Source organism: Bidens hawaiensis, unplaced genomic scaffold (assembly GCF_021521415.1).
Source record: "Bidens hawaiensis isolate Kalapana, Puna unplaced genomic scaffold, B.hawaiensis_p1.1 tig00044022_1, whole genome shotgun sequence".
NCBI lineage: Eukaryota > Viridiplantae > Streptophyta > Magnoliopsida > Asterales > Asteraceae > Bidens > Bidens hawaiensis.
The window spans coordinates 1-15,995 of NW_027505869.1; the positions used below are offsets into that span (position 1 = coordinate 1).

General features: G+C 38.0%; 1 pseudogene across 1 annotated transcript; it reads right to left on the bottom strand.

Annotated features, from left to right (window-relative positions):
- Positions 1-6,223: 6,223 nt before the first annotated feature.
- LOC143615718 (dihydroorotate dehydrogenase (quinone), mitochondrial-like) lies at positions 6,224-9,846 on the bottom strand (annotated as a pseudogene). The gene is made up of 11 exons (XR_013150523.1): positions 9,596-9,846; positions 8,800-8,876; positions 7,878-8,201; positions 7,597-7,801; positions 7,422-7,502; positions 7,206-7,313; positions 7,103-7,132; positions 6,833-6,970; positions 6,708-6,745; positions 6,509-6,608; positions 6,224-6,405 (listed from the first exon to the last, which is right to left on the bottom strand). The product of XR_013150523.1 is annotated as a dihydroorotate dehydrogenase (quinone), mitochondrial-like (transcript).
- Between the last annotated feature and the right edge of the window lie 6,149 nt (positions 9,847-15,995).

Consider the following 15,995-nt stretch of genomic DNA (forward strand, 5'->3'; position numbering starts at 1 on the left):
GGACCAAATCCGCCTGGATCGAAAGGAACATCAACACAGTTCCTATCCATTATAACCATGACTCGCCCAAACCGTTTAACTTCATGGGTCATCTCACTCGTTATCTCACCCGGATCTAAATTCATACCACCTAGGTCTATCGGGTTGCCAGTTCTCTCCACCTCCTTCTCCCCTTCTTCGGAAAAGACTCGTCCTCGAGTCTTGAGAACGTCGAAAAAATCGTTGACAACCCGAGATAAAAGACCGGCTCCTTTATTCATGTTACTAGACAACTTGAAAATCTTTAAAAACAAACTTGAAAACTTCAAAGGCAAGCTATCAGGTTCAAAAAGAAAATCAACCCGATTCTTATTTAGTTCTATGAAGACCCGTCTAATTAGTTCAACTGCACACATTGTCTTGCCCGGTTCAGGACCCGTACCACCTGGGTCAAAGGGGGGGCTGAACTGTTTCTCGTTTGCTATCAATATTGTGCTCACACATTTCCAACCATCGAAGCCTTTTCTTGGCCCATCATACTTGGCAGCTTCCCATGTTGAACTTGATGACTTAATTGGGCCATTACTACCTTTATTTGATGTCACACCGAAACTAATATGGAGTCCACCATTTGATTGCAACTTCTCAAAATAGTTTAACCGACTTGTGTCATGTACAATATTTTTATCTTTGGAATTATATTTTCCAACTGTTAAATATGCATGATTAATGGAAACTTGATCCTTATCATTAAACACCGATATCTTACCTCCAATTTGAATATCACTTTCTTTTTGAATCTCCGCTAAATCTGGAGATATAATCAAATCACCACCTCTTTGAAATTCTGATAATGTTTTGCACAAACAAGTATTCTTCTTCACTGAAATCAATTCCATCCTCATCAAAATTAGGCTTATCTTCCCATAAACTCTCATGATAGATTGGTTCATAGAACCGATGTGGGTGACGGCTAAACGGCTGCTGCTCTCCGTCGCCACCTTCGTCCCGGACGACGGTGCTCGACTCGGTTTCCGCCTTGCGCATCTTCCGTTGTAACTCGAGATCACGGACTCGTTTTCGGAGTCGTTGGATATCTTCAAGATCGCGGACTCGTTGTCGGAGTCGTTTGATCTCCTTAAGATCCCGTGGGTCGGAACATGCTCCACCGCTGCCTCGGTCGGGAACTCTGCGAGTAGGACGTCGATCTTCTCCACGAGCACATGAATACGAACCCCTCCTTTCGTTGCCTCTGACGTCGAATCTACGAGCAAGAAAGTATTCATCCCATGTCAAGCCATTTGAGAACCAAAATGACACAGTTTCGACTAGCAATCTAATGGCTCAAGAACACAATGGTTTCATTTAAACGATTCAAACCGAATAATTCGGTGAACAAGCTTAAAAGCTTACAAATTCTTTATTCAAAATAATCAACTGACCAAACAAAAGACTAATAACCTTATTTATAAATAAAAATAAACAGTTGGGTCGGGCCAATTTAATGGACCGGATGCTCCTGCATCATACTCCCGCTCTTGAAAAAAAATTCGTCCACGAGTTTTGTCTCTGGACCAAAGCCACCCGGATACCCAGATCAAATGGAACATCAACCCGCTTCATATTTATTATCATCGTGACCTGACTCAGCTCTTGACTTTTACCACCCGGATCGAAGGGAGCACAAGTTCGCGTTGTATTCACTGCCCGTGTGACCACATCTTGTACATTTTTAAAAGAGAGTTGATCCATCCCCTTCTCCCCATCTTTGAAAAGGACTCGTCCTCGAGTCTTGATAACGTCAAAATAATTCGTTCTTGTTTTCTTTTTCCCGGTCTTGCCTATCATCTTGAACTCGAAATTTTGAAAACAATTATCCAATATCTTCTTGTTTTGAATTGCAGAATGATGAGTTTCTATATGTTTAAGAGAAAGATTGAGATCTCCCATGATCGTCGTTGATACACCAATTAAAAGGTGGTGTCTATAGTAGTAATATATATATTTGGTAACTTTTTATGTGATATCTCTATAAAAATAGAGAACTATAGGGTAATAAAAATAATGATCATCGGTCAAACTTACTTTTCCATTTGACCAATTGCTATAATTCCAACCCTCATTTATCTCTTCTTCCTTATACATGACAACCATGCAATCTCTAATTCTGTTAATATCCTTAATTTCTACCTTTGACCTTTTATTTAGAATTTTCAATATAACTGATAACTCACCATTACGGGGAAGATTATCCTTATCTTTGTCAACTATATTTTCCCCTATTTGAATATTCATTCCTTTATTAAAATTCAAATTCATAGGATTACCAAAATTTAGCGAGTCAGCATTCATATCTCCCACGATTGTCGGCAGTATGATTGGAATCTCCAAAACGGACTCGTCACTTCCAGCCACATCATCACCACCAGCAGCTCCTGCATCACCGCCGGTATCCACCACAAGACCACTAATATCAAGATTTAATGGAGAATAAAGCAAAACATCTTCACCCATCTTTGCATGGCCACCGTTAACCACCGAAACACAACTAGTGGCCGTTGTAGAAACTGTAGCACCACCATCTACCACGGTATCACCACCCATGGCCACTGTACATTCTTCATCATCCTCATACTCGTCATATATGGGCGGGGATGCATAGATAAAATCAACAACTGAATGATATTCCTCATAATACTCGTCTTCATGGAAACCAATTCCGTCTTCCTCAAAGTTCAAACCGTCTTCTGATACATACTCATGATCGTTTGGTTCATAGAACCGAGGTGGGTGATCATAAAACGGATGCTGCTCTCCGTCTTCACCCTCGTCCCAGACGACGGTGCTCGACTCTGTTTCCGCTTTGCACATCTCCCCTTTCAACTCGAGATCTCGAATCCTCTGTCGGAGCCGCTTGATCTCTTGTTGTATTTCAAGATCTCAGACTCGTTTCCGGAGCCGTTTGATCATCTTACGATCCCGTGGGTCATAATAGACTCCGTCGCTGCCTCGAGCGGCGACTCTGCGAGTAGGATGTCGATCTTCACCACGAGCACGTGAACCACCAATGTTCTTGTCGATGCCTCGGTCGGCGACTCTTCGAACAAGAAAACACTCGCCTTCACGTAGAGCCATTTGAACAACCAAAGCTTTGATACCAACTGATGCAGTTTCGACTAGCAATCAAATGGCTCAAGAACACAATGGTTTCATTCAAACAATTCAAACCGAATAATTCGGTGAACAAGCTTAAAAGCTTACAAATTCTTTATTTAAAATAATAAACTGACCAAACAAAAGACTAATAACCTTATTTATAAATAAAAATAAACAGTTGGGCCAGGCTAATTTAATGGACCGGATGCTCCTACATCACAAAAGCTCTGATACCAACTGATGCAATTTCGGAAGCAATCAATGGCTCGAGAGGCTCATGATTAATCAAAAGACGATAAATCGAACCGAAGTTCCAAGAACAATGTTCTTTATATTAAACTTTATCAAAAACTGAATAACAAAGAAACCCTAGCACCCTATATATACTAAAAGAAAAAGAGATAAACATGGAAACGAGATAAATGTAAAATAATAAAAGATAAATTAATAATAAAAAAAGATTCTCCGATGCTCCTGCATTAGTAGATCTCAAGACACTTAAGTTTGAAGAAATAGATGGGCGTCTTAAAGCTTTTGAAGATCATGTGAATAGTGTTGATGACGAACCCGAGAATAATGGGAAGTTATTGTTCAATAAGGCTAAGGCTAGAAAGTTTAAAGGGAAGGGCAAAGCAGAATATGAAAAATCCCGTGATGACTCAAAAGGTGACCGAAACAAAGAAGGTAATTCGTGGAAGAAAAGGGATTATTCAGGGGTTCAATGTTTTCGTTGTGACGAGATGGGTCACTTCGCCTCGGTATGCCCGGAGAGAAGAGGAAAACGTGCCGAAGCTAACCTAACCGAAGCAAACGAGCTAACAACAACTAAGGAAGTTTTGATGAAGATTAGTATTAATGATCAAGTCATGTTGAGTGAAGAAAACGTGCATCCTAAGCGGTACGAGTCAGAACCAATGGAGGATGGTTTTTGGTACCTCAATAACGGGGCGAGCAATCATATGACGGGTATGAAATCTTACTTTTCTGAATTAGATGAAACTGTTGTTGGGCAAGTTCGTTTTTGTGATAGTTCGTGTATCGACATCAAGGGAAAAGGTTCCATTACAATTATTTGTGATGATGGTATTGAGAGAATTATTTCAAACGTTTATTTTATCCCGAACTTAACGAGCAATATTTTAAGTTTGGGACAAGCAACCGAACATGGGTGCAAAGTGATTATGGAGGATGATCAACTTTTACTTCTTGATAAATCGAGAAAGGTGATTATGAAGTCGGTTAGATCAAGAAATCGGTTGTACAAGGCTTCGGGTTGAAACACCTATTCGGGTTGAAGCATCAATGTGTTTGCTATCAATTACTTCGGTTAAAAAGTTTGATGACTGAAGTACCCCTATGGTTAATCTCGGTACCGAGCCCGGTAAAAAGGGATACCGGAAGTACGAGCCGGTTCTGAACCAAATATATGTTTCTCGAGATGTAATTTTTTATGAGAAAAGAGGGTGGAACCGGGTTGATAAAAATCCTAAAAACCGAGTTAATTCGCTTCAGAGAAGCCCGAGTAAGGCTGCAAAGTCCTCGTTTTCAGCAACCGAAACAGTTGGGCAGCCGACCCAATCTACTGATAGCATAGCTGCTGGAAATCTGCAGCCCAATTCCAAAATTCAGCAGCCTATTTGTGCTACTCAGAATTTTACAGCCCAAGTTGAAGGTTCGGTTATTTCTTTGTCTGGTATGCAAACTGATCCGGGTCCATCCACCGTGAGACGATTGACTCGAACCACCATTTTTCCAATGAATATTAATGATTTTATGTTGGAAAGAAATGTTCGTTTCGAGCGAGGAAGAGACAACGATATTGATGACCCGAAATTACTTTTAACTCAAGATGGTGAACCGGCGAGTTATGTCGAGACATCCGGAGTAAAAGAATGGGAGAATCGAGACAAAAGATGCTCGAAGTTAAAATTCCACCAATTTTCGAGTATGAAATTAGGGGGTGATTGTTGGACTTAATTTCCGTCCTCGAGTCAATGAGGCAGGTTGGGCCGACTCATCGAGCCTATGATGAGTTCGTGTCTTGTTTATCAAGTTGAGCACGTAACTTGATTTATATGGAATAAATTACTTGGTGAACAAGTCGAGCCAATGACTTGGACAACAAGGAATTTATTTATTAATTATTATTTAGATTTGTTTTTTACCAATTAGTATTTGAATATGATTATGGTATTTGTATTCTAGTCTAGTTGGGTTTTGAAATCTAAATTAGTATATATACCCGACCTTGTGGGTTATATCATTAGGAGTTTTCATCATTCATTCATTGTACTCAGTATATCCCACCAATAGCAAAGCTATAGTAGGGTCTGAGGAGGGTAAGATGTAGACAGCCTTACCTCTACCCCATAAGGATAGAGAGGCTGCTTCCGGTGAGACCCCATTAGGAGTTTTGAGTATTGTAATTTTTCGAGCTAATGAGAATTACAAAGAATCGAGCTTATGATCTAAAACTTCGTTATTGTGTTTATCGATCCTGGTCACCAAACCTCATATAACCTATGCTAGTGTTGTATAGTATCATTCTACACACTATTTGCAATCATCCTATAACCATTTTAACAGTGATACGTATACACATAGTTTTAGACCGGCATTGTTATATGAAAGGATAACTAAAAATCAGATCGATTTTGATAGCTTTAGCCTAAATTAATAACCTGCGCGATTTGGTTAATGTAAATGTCAAATATTTGTTACTGTTTGACCAAAACCCGCATGCTTCAAAGTAACCAAACTGGACATAAATGCTAAATAAACAAGACACTTAAGAGTGATTAAGCATGTTGCCCATAAGCCCATTGTAACATTTTCAAATGATTATTACAATTGGTTAAAAACCTATAAATCTACCACAATGTTTTTAAATGAAGCATTAATGCAATGGTTACTCTCTAACCAAAAACTCTAAAAGCCTTATTAGCATAAAACACACCATACCATTCTTCGTCATAATCATCGATAGTCAACAAGTTCCAAGTTCTCTTCTTCCCTCAAACATCAGAGCCGCTGCTTATAGAAACAAAGCAAAAAAAAAAACAAAAATAACTTAAATATTTTAAGGCTTAGAATTTGCAATAAAATGAAGTTAAAAATACAACTGTGAGGTATTCTCCCAGTAACTTATGTTTACAAAGCCGTAAAATAACGATTAATTTGGCACAAATCACACGATTACCTGCAATCCGCACCAACAGCTTCATAAATTGACTTGAAACCATCCCTTTTTAAGCAATCTGCAAGTTCAGCCTGCAGAATGGAAGACACAGACTCGTGAATCGTGATTGCATAACAATTCTAGAAGTAATAGAAATACACGAGTTAGAAGTACACAGCCTGAGCCACGTCATACCTTTATTTGAGGTATAAGAGCGGGCCCGCCATACGCAAATGCTGAGTAAAGCTGAACAAGAGTTGCTCCTGCTCTTATCTTTTTATAAGCATTCTCGCCACTAACTCAAGTACACATTTAATAATTATTACATTTACTAATGTTACAACTATACCATGTAATCATTAACAAAAACTTAAAATGAAAATGAGACACAAACCTGCTCACACCTCCACAACCAACCAAAGGAATTTTTCCCTAAATAAACAAAACAAACAATATAAAGTTAGTACGAAAAATAGAAACAACTGACTGTTACGACACACGCTAAAAAGTCAACTGTACCTTAGTTAGAATATACATGTCTTTAAGTATATCATTTGACAAATTAAAAAGAGGCTTCCCGCTCAATCCACCACTTTCCTTCGACACAGGGTTTGTTTCTACTACTTCTGGCCTTGAAATTGTTGTATTTGAAATTATCTATAACAAAACAATAACTCCTTAAGTCATATTGAACCAATGTCAAATACATTTTATAACTACTTTTTCCTAACAAACATATACATGTAAGTGAATATTGCTTAATTTGTGCAATTGCATAGAGTGTCATACCAAGCCATCCAAGTTAAGGTCAAGAGCAACCTGCATTATCAAAATGAAACAATAAGAACCCTAAATTAAATGAATAATAATAATATGTAGAAGATATAAATACCGCTGCAATATCTTCAAGATCTTGCTTAGACAAATCTGGAGCAATTTTGACTAGCAATGGAGGTGGGCCCTCTTCACCCCATTTCATATCATCACGAGCTGCTTTAACCTAATTACAACAAAAAAATGTGATCGATTTATATTATAATTTATAACCTTCTATCTCCAAATAAGCTGATAACTAGATTAAAATGAGTAGTTTAGCCAAATCTCAAACCTTCTTAACAAGATCCTTTAACTGATTTCTCCCTTGAAGCTGGCGGAGTCCAGGTGTATTAGGTGACGACACATTAATCACCTACAACATGATTAAACAAATGTCAATGCAAATCAATTACAGTAAATAAAACTATATATAAAGTTAATAAAAAAACAAAAATAAGGTAAGCTACCAAGTAGTCAGCATACTGTGAAAGTGAATGAACACCTTGTACATAATCTGCAGCAGCATCCTCACTAGTTTTATTCTTTCCAATATTAACCCCGAGAATCCCGGGTCCCGCTTTCCCTCCATTTTTGGCTTCATGTTGAGCCTCTAACCTCTTTGCAACAGCAGCGATTCCGTCACCATTAAAACCACACCTGTTAATAATGGCACTGCACACAAACAAAGAACAATAAGTGATTGTAAACATTAATAACAAAAGTATTTGATTATTAATTACTTTCTTACCCTTGGTCCCGCAATCTGAACATACGAGGCTTTGGATTACCCTCTTGTGGAAGAGGAGTTACCGATCCAATTTCAACAAAACCGAAGCCTAATCCGAGTAAACCGTCAACAGCTTCTGCATTTTTATCAAATCCAGCAGAGAGACCAATTGGATTTGGGAATCTTTTTCCCCAAACTTCAAGCCCGAGAATTTGCTGATCTGGCCTCCTTTCTTTAGGGACCAACCCGCGAGCAGCTGCAGAGATAGCTAGACGATGAGCGACTTCGGGATCCAGTAATGCAAATAATGGGTTTGCAATCTTTGACGCTGAAAATAACCAGCCACTGCAGAAATGTCCATCAAGAAGGGTAACAACTTACAAGTAACAACCAAGGCGAATGAAATTATGTAAACCAGTAACATGTGTATGCTATTCATATTGGTATAGTCATGAACCACATGACAAACTGTGAATTGATAGGGTGTTCATGGTTCGGTTTGAAACCGTGAAAACATCCCAAATCGGTCACCACTTTGGTTCCGCGGTCAGTTTTTTTGAAACTTATTCCGCCAGTTGGTTTATGAATATTCAAACCGTATAGAAACGGTTTGGTTTACGGTTTATACTCGAAAAACCGATACAAAAATAAACCAAACAGTATCAAGTTTGGGCTATGTGACGTTTTATATTTTAGCTAGGCCTTTAATTATTTTAAGTTATACACATGATTGGGCTTTGTTTAACAATACAATACATGAAGTCGGACTAAAATTATCGATTCTGTATTTTGATCAAATTCTATGCATCTTTTATTATAAAGGCATAATAATCCTAAACCATGAAAGTAACAAAAGCCAAACCGTAACTAACAGTTATACTTAAAAAAATCGTCAAAAACCGAACCTTGAACACCCTGAGTTAAACATATCTAGATTAAGTACCTGAATGTTGCTTCATCCAGAGTGCTGAAATAAGCTCCTCCAACCAGGCCAATAATGCCTCCTGTAAGTAATCTTCCCTACAGTTTAAGATACCTATACTATTCAGATTCAAATGGTATCAACTCTTGATTTCTAATATCAAACCAAACCATTTTCAAACTCAAATAGTAAAGTTGTTTAGTAAACGAGACCGATAATCACTTATCATGTTCGAGCCAGATCGCGAGCCTAAGCCAACCTGTTATTTTTATAACTTTCATTTGATATATATTTATTTAATAATTAATTTTACATATGAAATCATAATAAAAAATACATATATATATATATATGCACACTAATTAATAAACAACAAACGAGTTGAGCCTGAGCCAAGCTTGAGCTTGAAAAGGAGCCAAGCTCACTCTTTAGAAACAGAGCTCGAAACTTGATTGAGTATCGCTTATTGAGTTCGAGCCAACTCACAAGCCTAAACAAGACTGTTATTTTTATAGATTGTTTTTAATAATTAATGTTATGCATAAAACATGATAAAAAAAATAAGCAAATAAAATATATTATGTTATATAAAAAATTATAATTACACAAATACAAAAAATAATTATAAACATATATAGATAGATAGATATAAATAAATTAATAAATAATAAACGATCCTACCCGAACCAAGCTTGAAAACTACTCATTACCCGAGCTCAAACTTTATAACTAGAGCTCAAAAGTGAATATACATTGAAAAGTGAGATGTATTAATGTATAATAATATTATTCTAACAATAAAACAAAAGTTAATTACCATTCTAGAGGAACCAGGAAGATTGGGTTTATCAGTTACAGTTGCAGATGAAGAAGAACAATAATGCCTGGTATTGGTTACTGTATTTAAGCTTCTGTGTTAAAGATTCTTTCATGAATCCAAATGTAATTCTTCTCGACATCTTTTGATAATTTAAGCTTCAACCCAGATAATTATATTGTTAACTGATTCAAGATAGTTAAAAAGTTGCCATTTTTAGCTATGGATTTGAATGTGGTTTGACGCTAAGTTGAACAAGAATATACGGTCGGGTTAATGGAATTGTGTAAACCCTTTTTCGTTGATTACTAAATTTTACTTGCTATTTTAGTCCTTATACTAATCTCATCTTACTTTTTAAGTTTATATGTTTTATTTGTTAATATCACACCCTCTAATCGTAGCTAGGTAAACTCGAGGATTCGGTTGGTATCGGATAAAAAAAAACCTAATACAACAATCAACATATAGATGATAGCTAACAACAAAAGTATCACCAGGTGGGGAAAATGAGGAGGGTGATGGTGGTATACCCTGGGTACACGAGGGCACTATCTGATGCGCACCCCATCACCCTAAGTCAACCTAGTGAATAATCGTTGAAAGACATTACACAAGTGGTCTAAATAATAGACCTAAGAAACTTTTATGACACTAGCCCCATGCATTTTTATCTACATAATTGAATTACGAATACGACATTTGTTCATTAGGAAACTTGAACATCTAACAACATGGAAACATGGAAAGTGACATGTTTTATAAGTGCCTCGAAGTAGGTGGCAAATAGGTGTCAATCTAGCGACAAATAATTGATTAAAAGTTTAATTTATCAACTGTAAAATACTGAAATAAGTCATTTAAAGTGTTTTGGTCAAAAATCAACTAAGGATGATGTAACCAAATTCGTAATTGTGGAACTTGGTGTTTGTAATTATATATGTAATATGTCGATGAACATGTTAGGGCATGAATTTTATGCTGAGGATCCTTAATCCTTAACTATCTTATGGGTAGATTATCCTTGAGATATGTATCAGGTTATGAAGGATCAACGATCCTCGGTATTATTTGTTTACTAATGATTGCGTTTAGTATGGTGATGTGTTAAACAGGTATAACAACTTTAAGATCCAATCTACTGTATATTCCACTACAAGACACCTGCAACTCATGGTCTAGATTGAAGACTAAGCTAAAAACAAGATATGTTATTCTTGAAGACGTGCTTGAATTAATTATCCTCATGGAGTATTCTCTAGCTGGAGCATGGATCCAGGATTCTTATTCAACGTAGCTATTAATGGACGATTTCGTGTGAAGATTGATGTTTAAATATTAACAACGGCTCTTAGACTTGTTCTTCCACTTATTTCGCTACTGGACTTCTATGGCACGTGGTCAAAGTGATGGGAGTGGCTAGTGGAGGACTTGCGGATTTTTAGGAGTTATTGTTATATGTATTTTCTTTATAATTATCGAGTTATGATCGATTAGGACTCACTTTTTATTCACTCACACATCAGAGCAGAACCAAATACTCTCTCTACACGTTAGCTTACTTTGTAACATCGATCATAAACTCCACAACATTTGTAACCACCCTTTTACCATTAATAAACTTGACGGTGATAGTTTTCACCGTCCGAGGGTTTTTTGTGCCGGAGATTATTATAATCACGTACCATCCGACCAAAGATTACCTTGTTAATCTTTGACCGAAGCAATTCGACCAAAGATTACCTTGCTAGTTTTTGACCGAAGTAAGATTATTATAATCAAGGGTTTTTTCCCTCGTGATCAAATCATTTCGTTCACCAAGATTTCGATTATACATTCGCCTTTATCGTATTAGCACTATACCTCACTTGACAGATTTGGATACATTATCCTTAGCTAATTTTTATCCAAAACAGAACACAGAGATTTATACGAGGAAAAGCCCTTGATCTTTAGAGGATCGCCTGCATAAAAACCTCGGGGGATGACAAATCGTCTATCACCAATTTATTAATAAAAAATCGGGTTACAAATGGTGGAGATTATGATCTATGTTTACAAGATTGCTAAGTGTGTGTTGTTAGTGCATGGAAATTTGACACTGTGGATATGTTATCCTGGCATATAATATGGATCAATTATCCTTAGAATATGTTGCAGATCCTTTCAGGATCAATGATCCTCAGTACTTATTATTTATTAACGAATTTCCTTTGTTATCTTGATATTTATGGCAGGTATAACGGCTAATGACCAGGTCTAACCTATAATCTCGCTATCAAGTTAAGAAAACGCGTGGATAATGAAGGAAACAACTCTAATTATGGAAAGGCTTGATTATAGGCTAAAATTAGGGATATTTGTTATTCTTTTCCTATTTAAATTGAGATTATAATCAATTAGGGAGACACATTGTATTCACACACACCAGAGCATTCTCTCTATCACAGCTCGTTCACTTAGCTATCGTTGTAATACTAATCATATTCTCCAAACCTTGTAACACCCTTTTTGATTAATAAAGTGGTGATAGACGATTTGTCATCACCCGGGGTTTTTGTGCCGGCGATCCGAACCAGATCAAGGTCTTTTCCCCGTAACAAATCCGTGTGTTTGTGTTTGCAATCAATACATACTTGTTTTCATCACCATAGCACTAATCCTCACTAAACGAATTTGGATACATTATCCTTCGCAGATTTTTATCCAAAACAATTTGGCGCCCACCGTGAGGCGATTGGTGCTATAATCCAGAAAATACCTTATCAACATTCAACCTATCATACCCATATCACCGTCAATGGCCTCTCAATCAACCTCTGCTTCATCAACCATGCGATCTTCGGTTCCTCTCTCATCAAGGACTTTGCCGCCGATGCCTCCTACAATCACGGGAGCTCAAAGACCACTGTTGCCACATCGGTGGTTAACTCTAATAATGATGTTTCTGCTATGTTTTCACAGGTTAAGGCATACATGGAGCAACATAACAAAACCAACCAGAAGATCCTAGGAGAAATTGAAGATCTCAAGAAGAATAAGAGGCCACTGGAGGATCAGACTCCTTTGATGCCCAGGATTCTGGATTTCACTACTCCAGGATTTGTGGCTCAACAGACTCAAGGATCTTCCATCTTCCAGCAAGGATCACCTATCCTTCAACAGGGGTCCATGGGTCAGCAAACTCAAGGATCCTCATTCCTTCAATAAGGATCATCTATTCTTCAACATGGATCCATGGGCCAACAAACTCAAGGATCCTCGTTCCTTCAACCAGGATCCTCTGGGATGTATCACCAAGGATCCTTCAACTCCCAACCTCAAGGATCCTTCTGGCAGAATCAAGGATCCTCAGGGGTGCAGCATCAAAGATCCTCAGAGATTCATGAAGGAGACATAATCCCCATGCAAACCATTGCCTATGGTGGACCAACTCCTATAGCGGATACTTCTTATCTTGGCTACACTTCCGGGATACCAATGTTCAATCAACCGAGAGGTAACATGTATAATCATATATCCTTAGACACTAACCTTGGCTCTATGCAGGATACAGGTATCAACCAGGCTATGGCTAAGGAACTTCAAAAGCTTAAGGATATGATATCCAGCATGCCAGGAGTGGTCCGTCCGATCCCTGAAATCCCAGAAGGAAGCCACAAGTTGTCCAGATTTGCTCCACCTATTTGTGATGCTGAAGTCCCAAAACGATTTCAGACCCCCCAACATGAAGGTGTATGATGAGGCAACTGATCCCGAAGAGCATGTGGCTCAATACAGGGAGAGAATGGAAATCAATCCAATTCCCGAAAAACTCAAGAAGGCTTGTCTATGCAAGGGTTTCGGATCCACACTAACAGGATTTGCATTAAAATGGCTGCTAAGTCTTCCTCCCTTTTCCGTTACTTCTTTTTCACATTTAGTTAACTTGTTCAACAACCAGTTTTCCTGTAATAGGAAATTTGAGAAGTTAACTAGTGATTTGAATCCCTTAGGGATTTTGTTACAAGGTTTGGCAGGGAGGCCCTAGAGATCCCTAGTCTTGATATGGCTACGGCTGTTGAAGCATTTAAGATGGGACTTCAAAAGGACTCTCTATTTTATGATGATATTGTTATGACCCCATGCAGGACATTAGATGAAGTAAGGAACAGGGCACTCAGGTTTATAAGATTGGAGGATGATAAAAGAATCCAATAACGATTAGGAACTCCAACAAAACAGGAGTCACCTGACAAGAAAGCAAGAATCCAGGATCCCAAAGAAATTCCACAGAAAGCAGCTCCACCACCTAATGCTAGGGTCATCAATTTTATCTCTGAAGGCTCTTAAGGATTACTTATCCTCAGCACCAGATGGAAGGATGACCAAGTAGGCTGTGAAGCTGAGCGTAAATATTCAGTATGAGCCTAGAACAGCCATCAAGTCACAAGCACTCGCAGACTTTGTGGCTGATTTCAGTAGTGGCATACAAGAGGAAGCTGATTTGGAGGTTCAACAACTGGAAGAAACCAAGGATCCTTGGATCCTCTTTACTGATGGAGCATCCAACGTAAGAGGAACAGGATTAGGTATCCTACTGAAATCGCCACAGGGGGACATAATACCCCAGTTCATTGCGTGTGCATTCCAAGCCACCAATAATGAAGCAGAATACGAAGCTCTGATCGCAGGTTTGAAATTAGCTAAACATATGAGGATCAGGTATCTTCAAGTATATGTAGATTCGTTATTGATGACTAACCACTTTAATAGCTCATATGCTGTTAAAGGTGAAAAACTAATCAAATATCTAGATGTTGTGAAGGAACTGTCAAAGTTCTTCGATTCTTTTAGTATTATACAGGTACCAAGTGAAGAGAATGATGGAGCAGATGCTTTAGCAAATTTAGCTTCATCATTGAAGATTCCAGAAGATACGAAGATCCCAATCATCCATATACTCTCACCAACAATAGGAGAACAAGATGTTGGGGAGATAACAACTGAAAAAGAGATTGTGCCTTGGGATCCATTATCCTCAAATAATCAAGGATCTTGGATCCTCCCGATCAAGAAGTTCATTCAAAATGGAGAGATTCCAGCCATAGAGAAACCTAAGTCCTTCAAACTTAAGGTATCACAATACATTTTATTAAACAATATTCTGTATAGGAAATCTCTTGCAGGTCCATACTTGAGATGTATCGAAGATCCTGAAATTCAAGAGGTGCTCAAAGACTTTCATGAAGGAGATTCTGGTAATCATACTGGAGGTAGAGCCCTATTCTCAAGGATTCTGAGAACAGGATACTTCTGGCCTACCATGAAGAGAGACGCCATGGAGTACTCAAAAAAGTGTGACTCATGTCAAAGACATGGCAATATTCTGCATCAACCAACAGAGCCTATGCATCCTATATCCTCATCATGGCCTTTCACGAAGTGGGGCATGGATATCGTAGGTAAGCTACCTAAAGTGCCAGGAGGAAAAGTATTCATGCTTGCAATGATTGATTACTTTTTAAAGTGGATAGAAGCAGAAGCTTTTGTTCAAGTCCGCGAAAAAGAGGTGATATCCTTCATTAAAAGAAACATTATTACTAGATTTGGTATCCCTTTAGAAATTATTTGTGATAATGGTTCCCAGTTTATCGGGAAAAGAACCACTAACTTTTGTGACAGTTGGGGCATTAAGATGATTACCTCCACACCAATTCATCCTCAAGCTAATGGTCAAACAGAATCAAGTAACAAGATTATTATCAACAACTTGAAAAAGAAACTAGGATCCAAGAAAGGCAAGTGGGCCAAAGAGCTACCATATGTTCTTTGGGCTGATAGAACAACACCAAAGAATGCAACATGTCAAACAACCTTCTCATTGGTGTTTGGCTCAGAAGCTGTAATCCCTATGGAGATGGTGGTTCCTACTGCCAGAACAAGCATCCGTGATCCTCAAGCCAACAACGAAATCCTTCTCCAAGATCTGGATACTGTTAATGAGCTCAGAGACCTAGCTAAGATCAGAATGGCAGCATATCAGCAAAGGGTAGCTGTGCTATACAACAAGAATATCAGGATTCGAAGATTTCAAGAAGGAGATCTAGTTTTGAGGAAAGCTTTCCAAAATACAACCAATCCAGCGGATGGAAAGCTAGCACCTAAATGGGAAGGCCCCTGATTGATCAAATCAGAAGCCGGAAAGGGGGCATATCACCTGCTGACTATGGAAGGCGACAGGTTACCTAGAGCATGGAATGCTATTCATCTCAAGAAATACTTTTTCTAATAAGGATCAAGTATCCTCAGAAGGATCAAGGATCCTGAAATTGGTAATATCTATCCGATCACTTATTCATTTCAGTTTCTTATTAATTTAAGGATAATATGTTTTTAACGTTTGTCTTTTTCCAAGTTT